The sequence below is a fragment of the Leptonychotes weddellii genome, chromosome 3 (assembly GCF_054177405.1).
Source record: "Leptonychotes weddellii isolate Sample4059 chromosome 3, ASM5417740v2, whole genome shotgun sequence".
In the NCBI taxonomy this organism is placed as follows: domain Eukaryota; kingdom Metazoa; phylum Chordata; class Mammalia; order Carnivora; family Phocidae; genus Leptonychotes; species Leptonychotes weddellii.
This window is the reverse complement of record NC_138371.1, coordinates 88864790-88889382: the sequence shown is the minus strand read 5'-3', so window position 1 is coordinate 88889382 and position 24593 is coordinate 88864790. Positions and strand designations below refer to the sequence as shown.

The following is a 24593-nucleotide window of genomic DNA, read 5'->3' as shown; positions in this document are numbered from 1 at the left end:
AGACATGTATCATATGACCTCACTGATATGAGGAATTCTTAATCTCAGGAAACAAACTGAGGGTTGCTGGAGTGGTGGGGGGTGGGAGGGATGGGGTGGCTGGGTGATAGACACTGGGGAGGGTATGTGCTATGGTGAGCGCTGTGAATTGTGCAAGACTGTTGAATCACAGACCTGTACCTCTGAAACAAATAATACAATATATGTTAAAAAAAGAAGAAGAAGAAGATAGCAGGAGGGGAAGAATGAAAGGGGGAAATCGGAGGGGGAGAGGAACCATGAGAGACGATGGACTCTGAAAAACAAACTGAGGGTTCTAGAGGGGAGGGGCATGGGAGGATAGGTTAGCCTGGTGATGGGTATTAAGGAGGGCACGTTCTGCGTGGAGCACTGGGTGTTATACACAAACAATGAATCATGGAACACTACATCAAAAACTAATGATGTAATGTATGGTGATTAACATAAAAATAAAAATTAAAAAAAAAAAAGAAGTGCCACCTACTTACTTTCCAATGAAACTGGTGAAAATTATTTTTTAAAAAATAATTATTCAAAGCCTTTGGTAATGGTCCTAAAGGTAAAAAGCAAAGGAAGAAGTACCTATTCAAGAAAATCTATGAAAATTCAGACAGAAAGATGAGAGTCTATGGTATCTGAGTCAATACTGTTCCTTTCTTCTCTTTCCCTCCAGCTCAGTAGTTGGACACTCCATCCCAGACTACTTCAGTCAAGAGCCTAGGGCTCCTACTTGGGAACAAGATATCTGTGTTTCTTATTCCATCCTCAGTACCTTATTGCTAAAGCTAAGTTTGGGCAAGTGTGATTAAGAAATGGAGATTCCCTTCTTCCACCCAATTCCTACTCATGGAATAGAGGTTCTACCTTGGGTGTGGCACACTGAGAATACTAGGGCCCTGATGGTCCTTTCTTTGACTCATGAATCAGTGGTTCCATAGCAGAAGAGGCAAGCTGAGAAGAACCCAGGCTGCTGCCCCCTAACAATGTTCAGCAGCTCCTAGAGTGGGGGTGTCCTTCAAAGAGGCTTGCCATTTTCCCTACTCTCAGCCCCAGAGTCCTGCCTCAAAGATTTTTGCTTAGGGGAAGAAGCAGGTCATAAAAAAGATAGCTCCTAATATCTTCCCAAAAGAACTGACTTCATTTTCAACAGAGCATGTAGAAGTTCAAGTCTCAGAATGCTCTCATAAATAATGAGGATTGTAGTGAAAGGCAATTAGAAGGAGATTCCATGGATCAATGAAGATACAGCCTAGAGTGTAGGCTGGCTACTACAGTAGAGAAATGAGGAATAACACAGCTGGGAGGAGCTTTCTTGAGATCAGAACAAATATGAAACACTAACCACAAAAATCATTCCTACAAAAGAACCACAATTTAATTAGATTAGTTTGCAGAGGAATATATACTCCAGAGCATTGTTAAAACCCTGGAGCAATCGCTGTCAATTAATGGAGCTTAATAGCTGTGTGTGAAAGGAGTAGAAGAAAGCTTTATCAGTACCACCGCCATGTGGTTTCATCCTAGGGTGAGGAGCAACATCAGAGGATTAATACTGTGGGGAAGGCAGGGAACAGACTTCACTAAAATAATCCAGCCAGTCATTAAACAAGCAAACAAGCAAATAACAATAAAAAGCCTAGGCAGTGTTGAGGGGAGTTAAACCAATACCCAGATTTGCTGCAATATATTAACTAAAATATCAGTTTCCCTAAAAAAAAATTACAAGGAATGCAAAGAAATAGGAAAGTATGACTAATAACAGGCAACAGAAACTGCCTGTCAGAGTGAATAGACAAAAGATTTAACAGAAAAAAGGTTTCAAGGTAGCCATTATAAATATGTTCACAGAACTATAGTAAAGCATGATTAAAGAAGTAAAGGAAGGCTTAATAACAATTTTGCATCAGATATAGAATATCAACAAAAATAGAAATTATTAAAAAAGGGAAATTCTGGAGCTAAAAAGTACAGTAAGTTAAAAAAAGATGACTCAAAATTACTAGAATCAGACATGAAAGAGGGAACATTATTACCAACCCTACAGAAATAAGAAGAATTCTAAGGGAATACTATGAACAATACATGCTAATAAGTTAGACTAGATGAAATGGACACATTCCTAGAAAGATACAAACTACATAAACTGACTTAAGAAGAAGTAGACAATCTAAATAGACCTAAAACAAGTGAAGAGATTAAATTACCAATCAAAAAAACTACCCACAAAGAAAAGCCCAGGTCTCGATGTTTTCACCACTGAGTCCCACCAATCAGTTAAATTAGAATTAACACCAAGTCTTCACAAACTCATCCAAAAATAGAAGAGGAGAGAACACCTTGCAACTCATTTTGTGAGGCCAGTATTACCCTGATGACAGAACCAGGAAGATACCACAAGAAAAGAAAATTACAGACCAATATTTCTTGTGAATAGGGATGTAAAACCCTTCAACAAAATGCTAGCAAACAGGGCACCTGGGTGGCTCAGATGGTTGTGTCTGCCTTCGGCTCAGGTCATGATCCCAGGGTCCTGGGATCGAGTCCCACATTGGGCTCCCTGCTCCTTGGGAGCCTGCTTCTCCCTCTGCCTCTCTCTCTCTGTCTCTCATGAATAAATAAATAAAATCTTTTAAAAAAAATGCTAGCAAACAATATCCAGCAATGTATAAAGGAAGTTACACACTATGACCAAGTGGGATTTATCCCAGACATTCAAGGTTGGTTTAAAACAGGAAAATCAATTAATGCAAGACATTATATCATAAAAACAAAAATTACATGATCATCTCAATAGACACAGCAAAAACATTTGACAAAATCCAACATTATTTCAGGATAAAAGCACTCCACAAACTAAGAACAGAAGGAATTTCCTCAACCTGATAAAGAGCATCTATGAAAAGCCCAGAGCTAACATCTTACTTACTGGTGAAAAATTGAAGGCTTTTCCCCTAAGATCAGACACAAGACAAAGATGCCCATTCTTGCCACTTCTATTCAACATTGTACTAAATGTTCTAGCTGGGGCAATTAGCCCATTTGAGCTGCTATAAGAAAAACACCACTGACTGGGTAGCTTAAACAACAAATATTTATTTCTCACAGTTCTGGAAGCTGGGAAATCCAAGAGCAAGGCACCAACAGATTCTCTGTCTGGTGAGAACATGTTTCCTGGTTCATTGACCAGTCTTCTCACTGTATCCTCATATCTCTTTTATGAGGCTCTGCATTCAAAACTTGACCACATTACCAAAGACCTTACCTTCTAATACCATCACATCAGTGGTTAGGATTTAAACATAAATTTGGGAGAGATACAAACATTCAGTATATAATAGCACTTAATGAAGAAAAATAAATAAAAGGAAATCATATTGAAAAGGAAGAAGTAAAACTATCTCTGTTCACAGATGATATGATCTTATATATAGAAAATCCTAATGAATTCACTAAAACCTATTAGAACTAATAAATGAGCTTGGCAAAGTTGTAAGGTACAACATCAATACATAAAAATCAATTGTATTTTAATACACTTGTAATAAATTATCCAAAAATGAAATTATGAAACAATTGCACTCATAATAACATTAAAAAGAATAAAATACTTAGGAATAAATTTAACAAAGAAGTGCAAAATTTATATGCTAAAAACTACAATACATTATTGAAAGAAATTAAAGAGCTAAGTAAATAAATAAACATGTCATGCTTATGGATCAAAGGCTCAACATTATATTATGAAGGCAATCATCCCATGTAGCATTGTGTGTCAACTACACTTCAATAAATAAAAAAATAATAAAATCAAGTTAAATTTTAAAAGATGGTAATCATCCCCAAACCAATCTACAGATTCAAAGCAGTATCTATCAGAATCCTAGCCGACTTCATTGTAGAACTTGACAAGCCTTTTCTAAATTCATATGGAATTGCAAGAACACAGAATAGCTTAGAAAATCCAGAAAAAGGACAAATAGGCGGGAATATACTTCCCAATTTTGAAACTTATCACAAAGCAATGGTAATCAAGACAAATTGGTACCAGCACAAGATTAGACATGTAAATCAATGGGATAGAATTGGGAGTCCAAAAATAAACCCATACATCAATGGTCAACTGTTCTCCACAAGAGTGCTGAGACCATTCAAAGGAGAAAGAATAGTCTTCAACAAATGACACTGGAACAACTGGATAGCCACAAGCAAAAGAATGGAACTGAACCTTTACCTCACACCGTATACAAAGATAAATACAAAATGAATCAAAGACCTTAACATAAGAACTAAAACTATAAAAATCTCAGGAGGAAACATAGAGGTAAATATTCATTCACGACCTGGTATTTGGCAAAGGAGCCTTAGATATGACAACAAAGATAAGAAACATGAGAAAAAAAATGAACAAATTGGTGAGGATATGGAAAATTGAAATGTTCATACACAGCTGGTGGGAATTTAAAATGATGCAGCCACTTTAAGAAAACAATCTGGCAATTCCTCCAACAATTAAGTGCAGAGTGACCAATATGACCAACCAATTCCACTTCTAGGTATATACACCCAAGGTAAGTTAAAATATATTCCACACACACAAAAAAAAATTGTACTTGAATGTTTATAGCAGCATTGTAACAAGCGGGAAACAACCCAATGTCCATTGACTGATGAATGGATAAACAAAATGCAGTAAATTCCATCAAAAGGAATGAAGTACTGATATGTGCCACAACACTGACCAGCCTGGATAACATTATGTGGAGTGAAAGAAGTCAGTCGCAAAAGCCCACATATTCTATGATTCAATTCATATTAAATGTCAAGAATAGGGATATCTACAGAGACAGCAAGTAGATCAGTGGTTGCTTATCGTTGGGAGGTTAGCAATGTAGGAATAAAGTGTGACAGTTAGCTAAAGGGTATAGGACTTCTATTTGAGGTGATGAAATGCTCTAAAATTCACCGTGGTGATAGCTGTACATACCTGTGAATATACTAAAAAACCTTGAATTGTACATTTTAAATAAGATAATTGGATAGTGTGTGAATTAGATCTCAATAAAGCTGTTTTTAAAAGTTTGAGCCATTGACTATTGGGGTCTATTGTTACAATGGTTCAGCCTATCCTAACTACTATAACCCACAATCTCACAATCCAGTGAGATACTTATTTTGATATATATCCTCTGGACTTTGTTTTGCATGAATATAGTTTTAAAAACAAGCCAATATTCCTTAAAATGCATTCTTCCACTTAATTATAACTATTTATGTCAATAAATGTCTCTTTTTCATTTCATTTAATATCTAGCACTAAAAACTTTGTTTTATTACAGTTTAAAATCTTGGGTTTGTCAAATAGCTAAATTTTCCTTTTCTTTCAGTTTTTATTTTTTTCATAGTGGTATGAATTTTTTAGCTTTCTCCCCATATTTGTGTTATGTTTTATATTTTGAAAGATTTCCTTAACTTTATTACACCAATTCTTTTAGCACATTTTATATTTCTAACCTTCTATCTTTTTCTCTGAATATTCCTTCATTACAGCATCCTATTGTTTTTCATGAATGTAAAATCTTCTCTTATTTCGCTGAAGGTATTGGAAGTTTTTGTCTGATCTCCGCATTGTCTGACTTCTCCGGGTTCTTTTTTTTTTTTTTTCCTGTTTGTTTGTTTTGTGCTCTGTGTTTCATCATAAAGGATTCTTCTGAGTATATGTTCTTCACTGGCTTTCTGTTCACGTCTAAAAGCAAGGCACTAAAACATGACTGGAAGCTAAGTGTGTCAGAGTGCAGTATACTTACTACCTGGTGAGCTCACTGAGCATGAGGGAGCAAGTATCTGACTCCTTTGCTGTGGTTCCTAGATGTCAGTATGTGGCGTTATTCTATCTTACACTGGACAGTTTCTCCAGGCAGAAGTCCTCCCACCTCCTGGCCTCACACTTAACCGGCTGCCAGCTTTTTGGTTGCTGGGAAAGGCAATGAGGTGGAAGTTACCCCACCCAGTATGTAGAGTTTCCCTTGATCCCTTTTGCATTCCTTTGCCTTACTTCTGTGTGGCCACTCCCAAGCCCAGAGCTTCTCCCTCCCAGTCTCTCTCCTGAGCACATTTCTCTCTTCAGCTCATTCTGATCAGTTTTCCATCCTGACCTCTGCAATGAAGAGTCTCTTATCTAAGTCCTTAATGGCTTCCATTTTGCTAAATCCAAAGGATGTTTTTCTGTCTTCATCTCAGCCTCTTAGAAGAACTGAACAGAGTTTAGCACTCCTTCTTTCCAGACACTCTTTATTTACTCATGACAAGGGATCTCTCTGCTACCTTGCAATCCATTTCCCACAGTCTTTGTAAAAATAAAACAGACATGCCACTCTCCTGCTTAAAACACATGAAACTTCTCAACCCACTTTGAAAGTATCTGGTTTCCTTACCATAACCCACAAGGGTCCACATCACCTCTCCCTACCTGCCCCTCACCTCATCTCCGACCACCCACTGTGCACTCACTCTGCCCCAGACACCCTTACCTTCTTTCTGTGGCTCCCACATACCAACTCGGTGCTGAGGGACAGTTTTGCACTTATGTTCTCCACTAACCACTCTTCCCTCAGATCTTCCTGAGGCTGGCTCCTTCTCATTATTCAATTCTCAGGTCAACATCACCTCCTCACCAATCCAATGATGCATTCCTACCACCATTACCCCAGCTACACTTATTGTATCAATCTCTTCTGCTGCCACCATGACATTTAAAATTATGTGATATTATCTTATTTTTTATTTGCTCTCTGTCTGAATTCCCATCAAGAATGGAAGCCCACATGGACAGAGGTGTTGTCTGTCTTGCTCACAAGTGTCATCAAATGATGCCTGGCATGCAAGAGATCCTTGATAAGTGTTCACTGTGTGAAGGAGTGAAGTGGCTCTACAGTCATGTGCTGAGCCCTCCGTGAGAAATCACTGCAGTACAGCTCAATGAAAGATCTATTTTCAGCTCAGACTACCACCCAGAAGGAAACTCTTCCCAACAGAACAGATTTAAATTCTCCTCGACCACCATGGTTCCTAGAACTACTCAGCACCTCAGAGAATGCAGAACTTTTAACTAGAAAGTCAGGGGACATACTTTATACAGCCATTTCTCATCAGTAGAAAAACAGGCAACTAGCAAGCAGTAACATCTTTCAAAAAAATTAGTTACAATAAAGTCAGCCAGCACCTTAAAGCAGAACTTTGGACAAGTACACAAGTAATTATTAAGAATTTCACACAGATACGTGCAATCTGCAATAAGCAGAATAATATCCAAAATAGTCTAAAAGAGGGACTGTTCTCTTGGTCCCACTGGTCAAGGGTTCTAGCCACTTACTCAGTGTGAAAGAACTAAACTTTGCCACCAGAATTCACTATAAGTATTTTAGTTTTCAAGTTATATAAATATGCAAAGTGAACTATATAATAAAATGGTGATGGATTAGTCACTGTCAATGAATTCTGACTTAAAGAAATTCTCTCAATATTTCATACATACAGGACCCAAACAGATGGACTGTGCTGTGATTTCTTAAAAATTTGAACACTTTTTGGCCCTACAATTCTACTTTAAGGAAGTTAACCAAAGGAAATAATTAAGAATGTGTAATAATTTTTTACTGTAAGGATAGTCATTACCCCATCATTAATAATAGCAATCTAAATGTCCAACAATAGGGGGCACCTGGCTGGCTCAATGGGTAGAGCTTGTGACTCTTGATTTTGAGGTTGTGAGTTCAACCCCATGTTGGGTGTGGAGCCTACTTAAAATTTTTAAAATTTTAAATAAATAAATATCCAACAATAAATATTTATTGGCATAGAATGAGTTCATCAGGTTGAAAAAATTTTAAATAAATAAATATTCAAACTCACATGCCCTGAAGTGTTCATCCTTCTCCAATCCTGCTTCTTCACCATATTCACCACTGTGAGAGATGCATGGCACGACCATCCACCCATTTACCTGTGCTGGAAGACAGACTAGCAGCAGATGGCCTAGACTCTTCCTTTCGCCCATAATGGCTAGGCACTCATTTTGTATCAGAAGCCTTGGCAGCTCCTGCCCATAGAAAGACACAGAGTACATAAGAGGTGTTCAGGCCCTGAAGCACTGGCAGAGAAAAGGGGAAATTGCTCAATCCAGAATCTCAGGACTCAGAATCCAGAGCTTAGCGTGACAGGTGCAACTTGCCTTGTGTGGAACTATCAGAGGCTTTAGGTTCTGATGTGGCCAGGCCACGGAACCCATAGCCCTTGGCCTCCCTGTCCTGGTGGACATCTCACTGAAGTGGACTGCCAAAACCTCCAAAATACAGGACCCCTCTAGAAGCAAGAGAGTCAATAGTAGGTCACAAATGGCATATCACCTGCCTACTTGAGGTTTTATGAGCAAAGTAAAAGCAGCCTTGGACTGAGTTGAAGTCTTCCTTCTCACCAGATCTGTCATAACTCACACTGGTCCTGCAGGTTTCTAGAACATGTCCCAAATTTCCTTTTCCCATTCCTCTTCCCTCCTACTCCAGCCATTTCTCATCCAGATTAAAGCTTAACTCCTAGTTTCCTCCTTCACTCAAATCTCTTCTGACTCCCAACTACTGTCCATGTTGCCCCAGGAATGGTCTTTCCAACATGTAAATCTAACACATTTCACCCATTGAAAACCCTGGGATGGCTTCCCATTATCCCCTGGAACAGGGATCCTTTATGACCTGGCTCCTGCTTGCCTGCCCACACCTCCACACCTCCACACCTCATTCTCACTCACTTTTGCCAAATTTGCTATTCCCGAGCAAGCCATGTTTCCGATGTCACCTCTAATCCTTGCACATGCATTCACTCTCACTGGGTCTCCCATTCCCAGACTCCCAGCTCCTCTCCCACCTGAGAACTTCCTGGGGAGCCCTCCCTGACACCACCCCCAGAGAGTTCAGAGTTCCTTTCTACTTGCCCCTTTTGTACCTCGTATAGCCTCTGGGGTAGCCAGACCTCGCCATATTTTGTGGACCTCTCTCTCCTCCATGATGTAAGCACTTAGAGAAGAGCTCTGGAGTCTTCTTACCTTTCTTCACACTTGTATTTTTGAGCTTAGCTATAAATGTACAATATTTTTGAATGAGTTGATTAACAAGATGAAAAACAAATCAAAGAATGACCAGGTGGCACCAATGAAAATAGACATTGCCTCTAGGGTTAAAAAATGCTTCCAAAGTGCTTGCGAAAAAAAAAGTGCTTGGGAATCCTTGTGGTCATGGATATGGGACATTGGAATTGAGGGAATAAAAAGAGTAGGGGGTCTCTCTGTGATACATGGAAATCAGGAGAATCGGGGTCATCCAAAGATGGAAAGACATGAGACACTGGCCTGAAGAGATTTGCAAGCTTCTGTAATACGGACTTGGTGATTTTCCAATACCCAAGAGAAGGAAACATTGGAGCTTTTCTTAGCAAATAAACTCACATTTCCTCAGCAAATAAACCCACCCTTCCTTAGCAAATAAACTCCAAAAAAATGACCCTGGAAAAACAAACCCTACCGGAAGCAACATCCTTTTATCAGGGGCTCTGAGATGTGACCTGCCCAGGAGGCTACTGGACCTCTTCTGCCATTTTATATTTCCTCTTTAATCAAATCCCTGGATGCTACAGTTCTCAACTTGCAGAGATTTAACAGGCACTGTGATTAATGGACTTGATCAGTGTCCACTCTTGTTTAACCACGGTGTTCTCCTCCACGTTTCACATTTCACACCCACATAGCACCATTCCCCTTTTATTACAGGAACTGAAGAATGTGATGGCCTGCCAGACAGCAGAGTAATTTATGAAAAATATATTTTTAAAGGGAGAGTGTATTAAAACTTGAAAAGAACTCAGTGCCTGTTGCTATTTTAATTTTAAATAGGCTATGCAAATAATTAAATGTCAGGTCATATTGACACCATCAAATTTAGGAGAGTAGAGATGGTATACAACTCCAGAGTCCTAGGGAATATTAAATCAGATCAGATTTACCAGGGCACTGAAACATATCTTGCTTTTGACATGAAATAACAGTACCGATTGGGTTAAAAATGAGCCAATTTCCAAAAACCTCTACCTGCTACAAATGTTTCCATATATACCACAATTCTTTAAAAAGAGATAAAAAAAAATCAAGATGAATTTGTAACTTTATATATAAGCATTAAATCCCTCTTTGTTTTTTTTGTTTGTTTGTTTGTTTGTTTTTCCCCAAGCCTCTCCTGCTTTACGCTAGCCTATTTCAAATATTGACTTCCAAGAAAGGATGGATGAAAACAGCCAACATTCAGGGCTAAGGTAATGGATGCTGCTCACCTTACTTTAAAACAGTTTAATTTGGATAGTTACCTGAACTTGCTCATGGCTTTGTACACTTGAATCTTAACTGGTCACACCAATGTGCACTGTGTACTATATACTATGGTGCAGCTATTCTAGATTAATAGGAAAGTCAAAAATCCCTTTAAAATGGCACTGAAAAAACACAAGTGGTCAATGAATAAATATTTGCTGTGGGAAGAATTGCATAATATCATAGAAGTTCTGTGATCAATAAGACACTATAATACTTTTGAGGAAAGGAGATAACAGCAGAAAAATGTGCCCTTCTCCTTTTAAATTCTTAATTGGTGATTTAAGGAATTAAATTTAAGGAAATTCCTATTTCCAGAGTACCTAATGACTGGTCAAGCCAAATCAAGCTGCATGTCAGGAGGAAGCCAGTTTGTCATCCAGGATTGGTTGTCCAATGACCCAACCCTATGATGACAAAAGCTTGGCACCAACATCATGACTTGTCTATCCACTGACTGGCAGACACCACTAATCAATACAGCATTTGTCCATCAATTCCACCAATATATATTGAGTTTTTCCTACATATCTGCGCCCTAAAAAGCACAGAGACATTGTAGTGGATGAGAGAAACAAAGTCCTTGCCCTCTTGGAGTTCACATTCCAGTAGGAGAAGAGGCAATGCACAAGAAAGATTGATCATTTCAGATAAAGAAAGGTGCTAGAAATACAGTTAAGCAAGGAAAGGTGATAGAGTATGGCTGAGAGGATGGGGGAGGGATGTCACTTTAGCTAGGGTGGCTAAAGTCCTCTCTGCAGAGGTCACTTTGGGGGAGAAACTTGACCATTGAGAGAGGGCCAGCCATGAGCAGATCTGATTGAATTCTTCTCAGCATAGCACTGCAGATGGCCATTAACAGTCAACTGTTGATTGGCTGTGGATGAGTCCTGTGCAATGCATGTTGGGGAATATAGAAAAATCCAAGGTGAAAATGCATTCTGTATAGCTATGGGAAAAACATTTAACAACATCAAACACCACAGGATTCTGAAACAGGGTATGGAAGGAAGACCTGGAATGCCTGGATTCTAGTCTTCCTTTTAGAATCTGGTTTCCTCATTGGTAAAATGAGAGGGTTTGACCAAATGACCTATAAAAATCCTTTTAGATCCTATGGTCAATAATTCTAGCCAAAAAGTAGAATAGGGTTTTAAACAATTGGAGAGATTAAGGTAGATTATGTAAAGAAGGCCTTTCGTGAGTGGGGTCACATGAACAGTTGAATGAGAACTAAAATATAGCTATGCGTTCCTGGAGGCTTCTTGGAGATTTCAGGAAAAAAACATAATCAGTCCCTAGTTTTTCAAACAGCTTCAACTGCCACAATCCAAAGAAGTTTTCACCTTGAATTCTGAATGAAAATTAATTGGTGTGATCTTCTCAGCCATACACATATTCAAAATCATCAACATCCCAATATGTCATCTGGTCATCTCAGAACAAAAGGGCTGCACAAAGGCAAATCACAATGCTGTGGAATAAAGAGAAAAGAGTTGTCAGGGATTCATATGAAAGAATTCACCTTTCACTGCTGCCTGACAACAGGAGAGCCAGCACAGGAGTGCCACAGGAGAGAATTATAGGCTTGCATGGTAATGATGGGTCTGGACCAAGACTCAGGTATTTAGTTCAAAAGTTCCTGATCTTACTTCACAATGGCATTAAAAACATGTCCCAAGTGCATGAAAATATCCCCTGTCTTACAGGCAGTAGTTCAAGTTTGGGTCATCAGCCATAATACAAAAACTTACATGTTACCGTGATATTGTGAGTTTGGATGATAAATGATTGAAATTCACCTTGTGGGTGCAAAGTGCTTCATAAATACTTAACCTCCAGAGAGACTTCAACTTAGAGTTACTCACTCCATCTGGACTTCTCCAGGGTCACACAGGGTTCCTGTTCCACTTGTAAATACTTCATGTTCTGCACGAGCCTCTTCACAGTTCCCACTGTGGCTCATGGGTACTGGCTTGGATCTTGCTCTTCCAGCAGACCAAGAGATCCAGGACAAGTCAGGAATGGTCTTTTGAGTAACTTCCGATTCATGAACAGCCCCAGTGACTTATTATTTCTGTTTTTCCATGCTCTGAAGCAAAAATGGAACTCTCTCTGTGACTTATCCCAAACCTCAGGGATGGATGGTTTCCTGGAGGATGCTTTCTCCAAAGAAAAGCCCATAAAACCAATACAATGCTTTGGGCCCACAAACTGCTCATTGGCCAAGTTACAGCCCCCACTTCTCAGCCAGGAGCTAAACAGGAGGATAACCAAAGGCTTGCATTCTCTGGGAACATACAAGAAAGGGCAGTGCCAACATCATCTCCTCTACCTCCCTCCTAAAGCAACAGTTCTAAAGACACTCACTCAACATGGTTTTGGCCTGCACTCCAGAAACCCTTTAGGGCCAGGATGGAGTTGTACTGGCTAAAGAATTCGTGGTTAGTGATAGAACACAGCAGTGATATTATGCCCTCTTCCTGGTCCTCAATCTTCTCATTTATAAAATGAAGGCTTTAACATCTCATGGTCTCATAAGGCTTTAACATCCATGGTAGCCTGTTTGGTGGATAAGCCTGCTAGATGTTCAAAACTCATCTCTGGCACTTACTATTTCTGCAGCCTGACCTCAACTTACTTGTTCATGTAATAAAATAATGCCTACCTCACAAGGTAACTGTAAGAAACAAAATTAATTGAGCATGTGAGTGTTAAACCACAGTGAGCTGTTTCACCTTCTGTAGCAGGACCTCATACATTACCATCCAGCATAGTTCCCTCCCCATGGAGGTGCTCACTAAACACTGGATTGATTACTTGTTAGACTTAAGCTGAGAACAAAGTTGGGCCTTCACGGTAACCCAAACCCTGTTTGAATGAAGTTTATCTGGATAATCCCTGTTGAAGGTGGAGATCCCAGGCTAATCATACCTCCGAACTCGTGAAATCTGGTTAGAGCATCCAGGCATGCAACATGAAGGATCCACATTAAGAGAAAAGGAAAACCAGGCACCAAGGTGTGAGTAGTAAGTGCATGTGTATCTGTTCCATTATTTTCCTGTCTTAAGAAAACACCATTTTATTATATCTCATAATTTTGTGGGTCTGGAATTCAGGCCAAATTTAGCATATTTAGCAGGCCAGTTATTAGCATATCAGCATTAACTGAGGTCAGTCTGTGGTATTTCGATGGTGAGTTGGCTGGACTAAAGGGCCCGAGACAGTTTCACTCATATTTTGGGGACCTGGGCAGGACTGGCTGGAAGTCTGGGCTCAGCTGGACTGTCAGCTGGAGCACCTGAATACAACTATGCCAACATGGTGATGTCAGGGTAGCCAAACTTCTTACACAGTAAGTTGGAGTCTTGAGGTAGCATTCGAAGAGACCAAGGCAGGAGCTGCAAGGCTTCTTCTGACCTAGCTTTGGAAGGCATACACTATTGCTTCAGCCACATTCTATTGGTGTGCTGGTTCTGTTGGATGATTGAGGCTGATCCAGATTTCAGGGGACAAGTATCTTTAATTTACCTCAATACCTGAGCCTCAGTTCTGCTGTCTAGAACCAGCTATGGGTACCACTTCTTTCATCTTCTCATCCTTCCCATTGTCACCACCAATGTCTTCATCATGTAATGAGAATGCCAAGACTGAGATGTCACCAAGGCAACAGAAATCCCCAGCAGGTAAGAATGGAAGGACCCTCTGACTTGCCACCATCTTGAAATACCTGGCTGTGTCCAGCCAGCTTTTATTAGCTCAGAACCTAGAATACCAAAGGTCTTCCCACAGTCTCTGCTCCACAGAGATGAATACTGTCAACAGGAGGTTCTCTGGAGGCTGGCACTTCCCAGGATGCTCTCCAAAACCTACTGTTGATGGCAGGCATGCTGAAATGTGAAGGGACTCAGTCTTCCTCAGAGAGGACAGTAAAACTGGGCAGCCAAAAGGCTGTGTTCTTCTGCAGTTGGTAGTCATCATGCAAGAGAGACCGAAGGCTGCTCAGAGTTGTCAGGGTGCCCAACCCCTCTTCATTAGTATTAGCATGCAGTGTCTTACAACAACAGACGTTTAATTTTTTATATGCTGCATTTTTTGTGGGTCAGCTGTGGCTCTGTTCTGCATCATCCTTACTCCAGGACCAAGGCTGGAAAAGCAGCTTCTATCGAGAACATCGCCAGTTGTCATAGCAGAGGGAAAAGTGAACACCGGGGTTCTTAATCCTTCTGCTCAGAAGTGGCTCCTGTCACCTCTGACACACACATGTCACTGGTCAAAGCAAATCAAATGGTCACACTGAATACCAAAGGATCAGGATGTAAAGCCCTCTCACCACAGGGAGAGGCCCTGCAGAGAAGGGTACCACAATATTTGGTGAATAAGAACATAATCCACCACCATCTGTATGCTGTACACCATACATGCAGTTCCTTTCCCTGCGCACGTAAGCGGACACTTACCCTCCCCGAGAGAGACAATGTCAAACTCCCCTCCAGGTGCCATTCTGAGCTCAAAGTCCAAGATCCATGCATAAGCACAAGCACCTCTCTAGCAAGTTTGGATGTGCCTCCTTTAGGTGGGGATGCTTCAGAAATTAAGTAAGTCACTTGCTCCCACAGACAAATTCAATATGCAATTAGGGGCAGGAACACAATAAACACTCCCACTTGGAGGTGGCAACGTGGGAGTATTAACAGTCCCTCCAGTCCCTCCAAGCAGATACTACAAGCAGCCCTTTGTCCTAAGGGAGGGGAGGGGCACATTCTTTGATTAGCTCCCACTGATTATTTTCCCCCCAGAGAAACTCCCCAGTCCACTGTTCTCCATGGTCCTTGGCTCTGTCCACTGAGAGGTCCTTCCTTTTTCACTATTCTCCTTTGCTATATCTAAAAAGGAATATGGTCTCTTTGGGGTTAAGCAGAGCTCTCAGCCCACTCCCAACCTATAAAATGTTGGGGGGTTGGCAAAGTTTGTTTTAAGTATCAAATGGGTGCAGTCTCTTTTACTCCAAGCTGGTAGCATTTTTGCCCATACAATTCTCTTAAAATATTAGTTGGTTTCTTATATGTTTGATTCTAATCAGCCCCAAGGACAAGGAAAGATAATAATAAAATGACTATTTTTGCCTTAAGCTCCTCCGTTTGGGGTTGGTCTGTTATGTAGCTATAGATAAGTGGAACAAAACTGCTACAAAGTCCAGATACCCAGGCCTAGGCCAGGCCAACTGAATCAGAATCCCTGGTGGAGAAGCGTGTACCTCACCTATTTGTTTCTCTGGGTGATTCTGTTGTTGCTGAGGGTTGAAAAACTGCTGATCTTCTGTAGGCCATACAGGGAACAAAAACAAAGGGTTACACAAAACGTCATCTTTGGCTTATCCCTACAAGAAACCACCTTTTCTTGTTTTGTTTTGTTTTTCTCCCATCACATTCACTTCGCAGTCAGATATAACCAAGTAGCCAGTGACCAGATGGTAAAGGGTTGGAAACTACATCAAAGGAAATATGGGAGGCATGGGGAGGTGTTTAATGCAGAGAAAAAAAGTTGAAAGGGAGCGTTTAGTTGTCTCCATGTATTTAAATGGGTAAGGAAAGCTTTCTCTGCTTACGAGAAATCAATAGTAAGCCATTAGATAGAAATCACAAGGATAAAGATTACACTTGATATAATTTATTGTAATAAGATGGAGAAAGTAGTATTTTCTTAGTAGCTGTTACCAGAATATGTAACTAGGGCAGGGATTTGGGCTTTTCACAAATAGCCCGGTGTTCTCTCATTCTGGGCACATGGCAGAACCCTTTGAGGTTAGGAATGACCAAATGACCCACTTTGACCAAAACAAAACAAAACAAAAAAAAGATGGGATTGGAAATGCTATATATTCCAGAAGGAAACTTCAAGAGCCAGTGTGCAAATGGCCATATCCCCTTTCTTCCCGTGATGTTTGCCTGGGTCCAGAATGGGGCCGAGCAGCAGAGCCCCCAAGTAGCACTGCCAGATAAATTATAGGATTCCCAGTTAAATTTGAAGTTCAGAAAATGATAATAATTGTTAGTGTGCATTTTGGGGGACATACTTATTCCAAAAAAAATTACTGATTATTTGAGGGTCCTTGCTAATTCTGGCAGCCTTATCCCCAAGTGATCCACATGGGCCATGTAGCATTAAGAAGAAATAAACCTTTGTTATTTTAAGCTGTAGAGATTTGGGGATTGTCTGTCACAGCCAAACAACTTAGCCTAAACTGACTTAATGATTTCCCATTTTTGATACAAAAATATTTTGATGAGGCGTAAGTGTGGCCCTAATATATGAAAGGAGGTAGGGAGCTTCTCTGCATATTAAAGGAGAAAACTGAGAGCTCCAGGATGTACTCTGAGAAGGGGAGATGGCTAGAGAACTGTTAAAAGAGAGCCTCAACCATCAGGGACTTTTTTGTCTACTTGAAAAATTTCAATTAGAGGAAACAATGGTAGAGAGGAATCTTGAGGTCATAGAGGTCCTCGTGGGTTTGGAGTAGGCGTGAAAGGACTTCATGGAAAACGTAGGCTTGCCTGCCCCACGGGTGGCTGAATAGGTAGGAGTGAGACTGCTGAAGAGCTAGCTGAGAGCAGAAACGCCCTGTGCGGGACCAGCCACCTTCCAGCTTCATCAGTGCATGCGGGCCCTGGCTTCGGGGCAGGGCTGGAGATAAAGCTCTAGGTGGCCACCTGGACCCAAGTGACAGGTCTGCTCTGACGCTGAGGGGCTGACTGGGTTCCATGATGCAGCCTCTGGCAGGCAGGGGGGATGGTGCTGGGGAGCCGACATTTCAACACCCAAAGCCAAACATTGTTGTCAACTTCTGTTTGGCACATCAGTGTTATAGGAAACCTCCTTGAGAGCAAGGGCCGGGTTCTCTCATTTCCATGTGTCCTCACCCCACATGGCCCCTGCTTGGCACATGGTGGGTGTTAAATGAACATACAAGTAATTGCTGGGAGGAGGCCCTAAGTGTATTTTGAGACCCCCTTTAGCTGCTACAGCAACTCCTTTTGCCCACCAGGGGGCAGCATAGTGTCATGAACTATAAACTGGTGGGGCCTTCAGAATCAGGGTGGATGTGATTCTTATAAACCAGTTGGTTACTGGGATGCTGGTCTCTGACAACATTTTCCTGGGCCCACAGAAGGGGGAGATAGTCATTTTTTCTTTTCCTTTAAAGCTATATTCATCCAATTTAAAAGGACTGTCCTTTATTCTGAGATTTTCTTTCCCAATTTTTTACCATTAAAACATCCTTTCTGTGATAGGGTTTTCGTTTTATTTTTTACATATTTATTTAACCAAATAGTAGTGGTAACCTTTCCAGTGTTTCAGAATGTTGTCAGTAAATGGCTTTTTAGGTTTGTGAAATCAACAGTCTGGAGATCCCTTGAATGTCAGAATCAGATAGGGCCCATAACAGAAAAAAAAGGAAGTAGATGAACTTCATCTTTGGGTCCCCAGGCCCTCTTTCTGCCACTTTTTCCTTCTTTTCTGCTCACCCCCACCCTGGCCAGTGAGCCAGCTCAGGGTACCCCTGCTCTCTCCCTGCCCAACTTCCTCCTCCAAGTTGAAACCTGTTCTTGGGAAAGAATCTGCTAGCAGCCGCTCAGACCTCAGTGAGAATGTAAATCGCTCCCTTTCCCTCCCAGAAACCTTGCCTCTCATGTCTTATCTCTGATTCCAGAATGCAGGTGTGTGTGGCCAGTTCAGGGGACTTCAGGCATCTGCAGAGGAAGATATGAGAGTGAAAAGCAGTCAGTGAGGTGATAAAATCATGCCACCCAAGGGACTTGCAGATCCTACTCTGCTTTATTAGGGAGGCTACAAGAGCCACCCCCAATGCACGTGGACCAGTTCCTCAGACAGAGTGGCCCCAAATGTTTATTCTTCCTTCACCTTTTTGGAAAATCATAAATCACACCCGTAAGTGCTGATGATATTTCAGTCCTGATGACAGAGTCTTCTGTCCATTGGACCAGTGCAGCCCAGGCAAGAGGCCATGCCCCAACTCATAAAGGGCCTGCTTCAGTCACAAACCAAGACGTATGGTCCACAGTGTGTTGTGGAATACAGTAGCATTTTTGGCAATGATTATACCCCATGCTAGTGTTATGGGGGGATACAAAGGAGTATGAGACACACTGGGGGCTGCCATCAAAAATACTCCAAGACAATTGTCAGAGTTGAAAAGGAGATGACAATGTGTTTGGGAGAATCGGAAAGCCCTCCTGTGCCAGGCCTGGCATAACAGGGAGCATGTAGACAGGACACAGCAAAGGTACAGCTGATCTAAGGGCTGGCGTAGGAAGTACAGGCTTGTGCTTGGAGCACAGGGCCCAGTCCCGTCTGGCCATAATGTCAGGCAGGTAGCAGGGAAAACCGGGGATGATAATGAAGGACAGGAGGGCTTGGCAAGCCGGCAGGGGCAGGCCTGAATCCCACTGTCACAGTGGACTGCTCGGTGGCCGTGGCTGACTCGCTGGTCGACACCCTAAGCCTCAGCTCCTGGAGCAGCAAATCTTAGCCCACAAACCCAAGCAAGAAGACAAGTTTAATAGTAATCATTACTTTTCTTACGTACTTTCTGTGTTAGGCCTCCTTCTTCCTGACATCAGAGATGTCACTGCCCATAGTCCGGGCTCCTGCTGTAGGTGTCCCGTGCCACGGTGGGCCCATCTGGTGCTCAGTGCTGGTCTCTGTGCTGGCCTCCCCACCTCCCTGCTCGTCAGCTGTGACCACGCTAAGTGCCTCTCCATCATCCTCACTCCTGTCAGGATCGTTGGCCGGGGCTGCCAGAACAAAGCACTACAACCTGGCTGGCTTAAAATGACAAGACACTTACTTATCCTCCCACAGTTGTGGAGTCTGCAAGTCTGAAATCGAGGTGTCAGCAGGGTCGGGCTCCTTCCAAAGGCTCTGGGACAGAATCCTTCCTGGCCTCTTTGTCACTCCTGGCAGTCCTGGGCGTTCCTTGGCCCCGCTACCATCTTCACAGATGTGTGTGCAGCTCTGGGTCCACATTTCCCTTCTCTTATAAGGACACTAAAGCATTGCATTAGGGCCCACCCTAATCCAGGACGACCTCATCTTAACTTGACAATATCTGCACCAAATCCAGCCGTGTGGTGAAGCCCCAGGTGGACACGAGTCTGGAGGGGCACTGTGCTGCAGTCCACTCTCTGAAAGGTGCCTGCAAGCCCACAGATTTCCCCTGCTGGCTCTGTGCCTCTCCGACACCCCTGGAGCTCTCTGGCCCTCTGCTTTGGGGCGAGAACACAACCCTCTCCTCTCTGAGGTCTGTACACCCCTCCTCTGCTCCCCCCCAGCCAAGGGGGCTCAGGGCCCTCACCCTAAGAGCACACATAACCATCCTTGCCAGGGCAGTTGGCAGAAAGCAGATGAGAGTCAACGTGTCTCCCTGTTCAGAGGCCCAATCTCTCATCACCCCAGCCACTCTCTCCTCTCTCCCCAACCTGAGGAAATTGCATTTATTTACCACATCTTCTCCCAAATCTATAGGCTACGGCCTAAACTTCTGAAACTCAGAAACCAAGAGAAGACCCCTTTCCTCCAGAACGTTGCCTTCCCTGACATAAGTCTCACTGGCAAAAGGGGACACAGGAATCTGGTAGGAAAACAACAGCGACGAAATGATTCATAATTTGAAAATATTATTGCACCACCCCAAATCCCCCGGCTCACTGCGTATGTGTGAAGGTCTAGCCTTGTCCCTGGTGTGTACTGTTCCAGGCAGGCAGGATGACCAACCACCCTGGTGCCAGGAGCAGGAAAGTACCAGACAAACCTGGACACGGTGGTCACCCTGCAGTAAAGACCGGTTGCCTTCCCGTTCCAAGGACACTAAGCAACCCGGGGAGGCTGCTGCTCAGGCCTCAGAACCCAAACTGTTCAACAATGAGCAAGTGTCTCCAACAGAGGCTTTCTTTTATGGGACAACTGGCTACATTTCAGAGCACTCAGCAGCGCAGAGCAGACTCCAGAGGAACACCACCAGGGCGGCACCGAGGACTTTTATGACCAGGCCTATCGGGAGCTGAACTCACAGTCCTGTCCTCCCTGGGAGACTTCTCTAGGACTCGATTCCACATATATGCACATGGCTCTCCCCATCACAAAAAGGACACTTTGGCTTCAGTCCCATATTCGTGAAAATAAAAACACTGTAGTCGCCCCCACCTGGCCCTTCAGCGCTCCCACCCTGAGATGTGTTCTCATCAGCTTCCTTCTGATTCTGTAGCTGGTCTGTGGGGTGGAAAAACACTGTGGAGTGCCACAACCTGAAACCTAATATCTGGTAGGAAGGTACCATCTGGTGGATAGTTGGGAAACTGCTCATGTCCTGCATTTGAGCCCATGCAGCAGCATGCCAATGGAAATACTACTCTGAGACGGAAGGAGAGCTCTGCATTCAAATATGGGCTGAGCCCCTTAAATGCTGGACTCCACGTGCAGGCAGTTATTCTCAGAACCAATCAGAAGCATCCAGAAGAGTCTCTGTTTTCTGGCCTCCTCTGTCCAGTTCACCAAGAATTCAAACAGCTATTCGTTGTCTGTTCTCTTCCTCTCAAAGTACAGTTCTTGCTTCTCTTTATCACAGAAACTTATTGATGAGGGTTTTATCTTGAGAAATCTAGTCACATCTCATTCCATGAACATGTTCGCACAGCCAGTGACCCTTTGTGGGGTCCTCTCCCTGGCTTACCATGGCCCCTTCTGCTGAACCTCTGTCCTGGCCTTTATGCCCTTGCATCAGCCTGTCATTGGATGTGGGTCACGTGAGGAAGGCCTGGACCTTGAACAAGGAGGCTCTCTACAGCTGAAGGCTGTCTGCTAGGACAGTGAGATGGGTCTTTCCCTGAGGGAGACCCCAATCTGCAAAACCATGCTGGGCTCTTAAGTGATCTTTACCCACTAGCTAAGGTCTCCTTCCCACTAAGAGATGGCATCTTTCTTGTTCTCTGTTTTGTTTTTTGTTCTCTTCCTTCTTTACCTCATTCAATGAGCAATGGACATTTACCTAAAGTACACTGAACCACCCCCAAAAGATCAGGACCTCTGTGAGGAATACAGGGAAGTCATGAGTATCTGCCCCATTTCTACTCTTGTTCCTTTGCCCTTTCCCTTTGCTGTACCCTCTCTTCATTCCTTCCTTCTACAGTCATAGAGTTCTGATTTCTAGAAGGATAAGCAACAGGACAGACTGATTCATACTATGGAGTGAATGACTGCTAACCAACCATTCCTGTCCAATGTAATCTTCTCTATCCCTGCTGTGGTCCAAACATTCATCATAAGTGTATTTAGACACTCTTCTCTCTGCTGTCCCTTCTCCATTTCTTCTCTAGTCTACAGTATGGAGACTGTAGACTACTGAAGCCATATTGGTAATCTTAAACATCACTTTTGTCATGTAATCCCTCATTCAGTGCCACCTGACCTGACAATGCCCAGTCCAAGGACAAGGAGCACTGGACCAGGAGTCAGAGGCCTGAGGGGCCATGAGGAACTGAGAAATTAAGAGCACAAGCTCTGGAGCCCAACTGTGGCATGTGAGTCTCAGTTCTACCACTTACTGGCTGAACTTTGGGCAAGGTACTGGTACTCTTCTGCCTCAGTTTTCCCATGTGTGAGAATACCATTTCCGGGGTGAAAATAACATAACCTGCTATATTAGATTAGTTAACATACTTAAAGCACTTAGGATAGTGGCTGGCACACGTAAGTGCTCTATAATCTTAGCCAATAATAGCAGTTAGTACTATCATTAGTACTATTATTGGTACTCCTGGTCGTAGTACTATTAATCACAGGGTTCCCAACAACTGAGTGACCTTGATCTTGAACAAACCACTTCATCTCATGGAGAAGGGGCCTCAGTTTCCTCATCTTTAAATTGAGGGGACTGTCCAGTGTCCCTTCCAAAACCCCACAATTTTGTTTCTCCCACTGTCCGCATATCATCTAGGACATAGCCATCGACATGCATTATCATATTATTGTGTGGTGGCTATAATTTTCAGCTCAACCTTACATAAGCCTTTCTTCAGACTTCTGCCAGCCTAGAATTGTCCATGCACCTCTCCATGTGCTGTCCGTCTTCCTAAACACAGGACAGAATGTTGGTCTCTCTGATGTTTGTGTGTGCCTGTGGAATCTGGAATAGCTTCTATCTAGGTGTTCAGGAAGTGTTTATTGATCAAATTGATGCCGAGCACCAAATGGTTCTGGCCACTTTCCAGCGATCTGTCTTCCCTGCCTTTCCCCCTCTGGAATGGCTCCTCTAACAGAGGTCCTTTTTCAATTACCGGTTTAATTTGCCGCCATCTGTCATAGAGTATGTGTTCCCAGAGGCCTAGAGCACATCTTCCAGGTGATTAGTGCTGTGCCGCATCCAACTCCAGGCAGAGCGAGTTTACATGCAAGAAGCCCAGGATGGTGGTGGGAGGGAAGAAGGAAGGTGGGAGCTGGAAGGCAACATATGGTTAGGGCCTCCACTCCCTGAACTACCCTCACTCAGGGCGCACTGGTAGAATTTAGGAAATGATTTCTAAACATTTAGAAAAATGACTGTCCTTGAATACAGGAATCTTCCAGAAAGACGGCCTCCTACACTGTTTATTCTTTTGTATGTTGCTATGTATATCACCAACCATAAGTAGTTTGAGGTTAGGCCATGGTAAGAGAAGAAAATGACAGAACGTCTCAAGATCCACAGGTGTGAGAAGGGAGGTGGGAGGTGGGAGGTGCCCTTTATTTCTCGAGGGGTCAGTAATAAAGCTGTAGTATCTGATGAAGAAGCCACCACAATGTGAATGAGTGCGGCAGCTTTGGACCAGTGTCCTCCACCTAGAAGGTCAACAAATATATTTGCATATGTTTCAACCTGTGTATATTTGGACCTTTTACAGTAGCCATACTGAGAATACTTGCTAGAGGTTTCAAAAAATATAACATCCTTTTTAAGAGGTAGCCAGATTTCTGGCAACTTCAACCCTCCAGAACACAACCAGGATCCTGGCAATCAAGTAAAAAGCCACAGTGTCTCTGTCTTGCTGTACACTGGCGTGCACTCAAGGAGTTACAGAATCATCCTAGTCTGAGCAAACCGCATGCTCACAAGCATCGTATTCACTGTGAAGCCCATCCAATCTTCTGGGAGCTCCTTTTGTGCTGCAGATATAATTCTGAAAATGAATGCAAATAAGCAGTGCTTCTGAATTCAAAGTCGAGTATGTCCCAGGTTTGCCTTGCCAGCCTCCCAGCCAATGCTCATCTCACCTGTTTATGCGGTAGTTCCGTCCCTGATTAATCTGATCGGAGGACACATGGCCAGTATCTCTTGCTAATACATCATAGTTGGGTTCCTAACCTAGGGCTTGCTGCCATCTGCCACAATATGATAAGACATTACAGATTGTCTCCTGGGAGAGTGATCTCTACCATCTAGCCTGAGCAGTTGGAAAAGGCCTCCCCTATATGCACTGCTTTGAAATCCAACCTCCTGAACCCTAAAGGGGTCATTTTATAAACTTCAGAGTTTACATTCAGAGTAAATGGAACAGAAAAATCTCTTAAGGAGCATGTCATGCTGACAACAAGCGACTGCAGCGGGAATGCTCCATTCTCACCCAGGAAGGGCTCACCTATCATCTCCTCCTCCTCCAACAGAAGACGGACTCCTCTAATTCACTCATCCCTTGGCACTTTCCATCCTACTGTCTCTTACAACTCTTCTGGAAAACTGAGTCAGAAACACTCTCTCCTCAGTGAGCCCCCAGAGAAAAGCAGTCAATCACTCCTGTCTCCCCAGTCTCCGGCTGCACTCCATGCTCACCCAGCCTGTGACCGAGCGTTTCTATCTCTGGCACACAACCCTGTTTGGAGTCTCCAAACCCAGCAGATTCCTGCGGTGCGCTCCCGCACCACTCCTCCCCGGATCTCCACTTGTTGGGTCCCTGCTGGAAGAGCAGTGGCCCGACTGTGCCCCGGATCACAGTTTATGGCAATCCCGAGCTGAGAGCCCACTCCTCGGCTCCATCTTTGCAGCTGGCTTCCCCATTGAATCACAGACCTGTACCTCTGAAACAAATAATACATTATATGTTTAAAAAAAAAA

At 42.9% G+C, this 24593-nt stretch overlaps 1 protein-coding gene across 2 annotated transcripts in view; it reads right to left on the bottom strand.

The window, feature by feature from the left end:
- The window catches only part of LOC115944027 (uncharacterized), an 83685-nt gene extending 59098 nt beyond the window's left edge, over positions 1-24587 (bottom strand). Inside the window, exons 1-3 of one of the 2 annotated variants that reach the window (XR_014143641.1) lie at positions 12298-24587; positions 11776-11903; positions 544-9145 (exon numbers count right to left, since the gene is read on the bottom strand). The gene's annotated coding sequence lies outside the window, so the exon portion shown is untranslated. Of the gene's footprint in view, positions 1-543; positions 9146-11775; positions 11904-12297 lie in introns of those variants that run through there. The other variant, XM_081814579.1, reaches the window with a different exon arrangement.
- Positions 24588-24593: the final 6 nt, after the last annotated feature.